This window comes from Oryzias melastigma, linkage group LG2, assembly GCF_002922805.2.
Source record: "Oryzias melastigma strain HK-1 linkage group LG2, ASM292280v2, whole genome shotgun sequence".
Lineage (NCBI taxonomy): Eukaryota > Metazoa > Chordata > Actinopteri > Beloniformes > Adrianichthyidae > Oryzias > Oryzias melastigma.
This window is the reverse complement of record NC_050513.1, coordinates 10,351,472-10,354,459: the sequence shown is the minus strand read 5'-3', so window position 1 is coordinate 10,354,459 and position 2,988 is coordinate 10,351,472.

The window sequence follows — 2,988 nt, the reverse complement described above, 5'->3', positions numbered from 1 at the left end:
AATCCTAAACAGTGAATTTCCTGTTTATCTTATGAAAATGTAAAAAAAAAAAGCTGAGAAATGATGACAAATAACTCCCAGTAAATCTTACTTTTTGACTGTCACGCGGACTTGTCAAAAGAACAGCAGCTGAGTTAATTTTGCGAATTCCAAGTATGAATAGCTGAACACCGTCTGGTCGATATCTCATAAAACGATGAATTTGTGTCACTTTACAAAATCAGAGACTCCAAGTTGTCATCTGTCAAAGCTGCGACGAGAATAAGATGCAAGAAAATCATCCATTTAAGTCAAATTCTGCCGTAAAGGCGACATCTCGGACAACGCCGACATCCACAACGGTTTTTAGTTTGTATTGGAAGCGAAGTGGCGTGCTCCTGATGAAACAAAAGCGAATGCACTCAGCGCGGCCGTCTCCTAGTTAAGTTTTCCTCTCTTCAGTAATACCATGTTTCTGACTGATGGAAAACAAGTGGAAGGTCAAGAACGCCAACAATAGATGTTGATTCCAATTATGTGTAAAGCATTGAACAAGATGCGCTAATGACGGCGTCGTCGGGGAGAAAAAAGGTGTTTGTGCGCTCTTCTCCCGGAGCCTGTGAAACAGTTTATTAAGCAAAGGCTTTATTTCCATAAAGGCTGATAAGACTTCAAATGCTCGACGGCGAAAACAGTCCTGGCGTCAGTACAGCAAAGTGGCTAAGTGTATTTATCTGCCGACGCCAGGAGACAATCAAGACAAAGATGATAGCAGGTTTTTGAAAAGCAGGAGCGCATAATGAGACCGCAGCTACTTCAGGAACAAAACCAGACAAAACGCTTGATTTTTTTTTTTTTATATATACACACACATGAATCCTTGTTTTACTCCCCCCCCCGAAAAAAAAAAAAAAAAAGAAAGGGCCATCGTTTTCAATTAATGAAGCAGGGAATTGAGTCTGGGGTCCGGCGGGATCCGGATTAACCACGATGGCTTGAGGGCCCAATCCGAGCCTGCGCTCGCCTCGACACTGTGAGGAAATTCTCATCCACCTCCACCCCCCCATTCCACATCTTTAAGGTGAGTTGCTTCAATGCAGACCACTATTAGTGGAAGGGGGAGATAAAACTGTAAGTGTTGCTCCCAATTAGTGCATCAGTGACCGCTCGCCGCTCCCCCTACGGTGAGGCCTGCCAGGCAGGAAGGGAAGAGACGGAGGAAGGAGGGATGGAAAGATGTGAGGACGGATGACGGCTCGGGAAAGGTGCGATGAAAGTGAAAAAAAAAAGGCTTCATTTTAAGTTGCCAGACAGGTCCTATTAACATTTAACAGCATTTGCGCAACTTGGTGTGGAGGTTAGGATGCAAATGAGGAGGAATTAAAACTGGCCAGAGGTTTGTCATTGATGGATTGCAGCGTGGCGCTTCTCACCACTTCCTAGTGTCCATCACAGACGATTACTGTATAATTAAACCTTATTTCAGGACTCTCCGTCGCATAATTACTTGTGTGGGAATGTAACCATCATCTAAAAGCTCCGGCAAAATGCTTTAGCATTTTAGTCTGGCAGGCTGCAGTCATCTCGGCTCGACAGACGATCGGCAAAAGAACAGTCACTTTTAATAAGAGGTGGGAAAAAATATTAGGCGACAGTGTGCTGATTATAGGAAAATTAGGCTTTCAAGTGGTAAAGCCCTTTTGTGGTATTTGCATAATTTATTCAGGCTTTACCCCTGTTTGACCATTTTTTTCTCCTCTTTTTGAGCTGTGGGCAATTTCCTCTCATATTTGAATAGATTGCACATTTAAGACTACTTAAGGAAAACCATCCTTTTGCATATTTTAATTGTTGTGCAAAAGAGTGAGCAGAGGTGTTCGGCAACGCTGGGGGAGCCAGGGCGCTTCAAAAAGGAGGAGGTGACAGGGTCAGGCCGGGGAACCGCGGGGTTCGCCTAACACTCACACAAACCTTTACGTTGGAAATAAACATTTTTTAATCCAGGTGATGCACCTCTATAGGGAGAAAAAAAGCCCGTAAGGGTCAGCTTTGACGATAAGATCTCCACATGTTCTCACCCCGGCTGAGCCGGGTCGAGGCCAACCTCAGCTTCACAAATACAAAAGGCGAAAAAAAAAAAAAAAACAACAGTGTTTTGTCATCAACTTTACAGCAAAAATAGCTTCAAGTTTGAAGTGACAGAACCGTTCTTAAAACAGAAAAAGGTCACAAAGATGTTCATCGGTTAATAAATATAGGCACTTTAAATAAAAACATTTAAATCCAGCTGGTGACACTTTTTTTTGTTTTTGTTAGCTTCATTTTCTCATTGGTTACAACTAGACTTACATTATTTTTTGTGTAGAGAAAACAAAATAGCATGAAAAAATTTACTACTTTAAGTATATAAACTCCACATAGATCTCTTTTTTAAGCCCTATAATAACTGACAACTTCAAAATGCCAAAACCTATAGTCCCAAAGTTCTCTAAATACAATTTACTATGCTGTACTATAATATACTGTACAATAAAATAAAGAAACACCTTTAAAGTGAACATTTCTTTCCATATATTTATGTAATTTAAGTCCCTTTAAAAAAATACTTCTGAACTCAAAAACTCTTAAATTTTTTTCACATTATTTCCATGTTAAAAGTAGGAAATTAAAGAAGCAGTAAAATGCGACTTTTAGCTAAATTAAAGACAAGTCTTTAGAAATGTTTTTTTTTTCTAAAAAATATATATATTCTAAAAGTCCTGTTTTTTAGCAAATTATTTAGAAAGCCAATAAATAGGAGAGAAAAGGCAAAAAAAGCCCTACCATTATTTAAGCAGTAAAATACAAACACCTACTGTCCCAAAGTTCACTAAAACCACTGTTTACTTTACTAATGTCGCACCTTCCCCTTATATATATATATATATATATAGACTTACATACATATATATATAAATACGTATATACATAAGTATACATACATATATACATGTATACATATACATATGT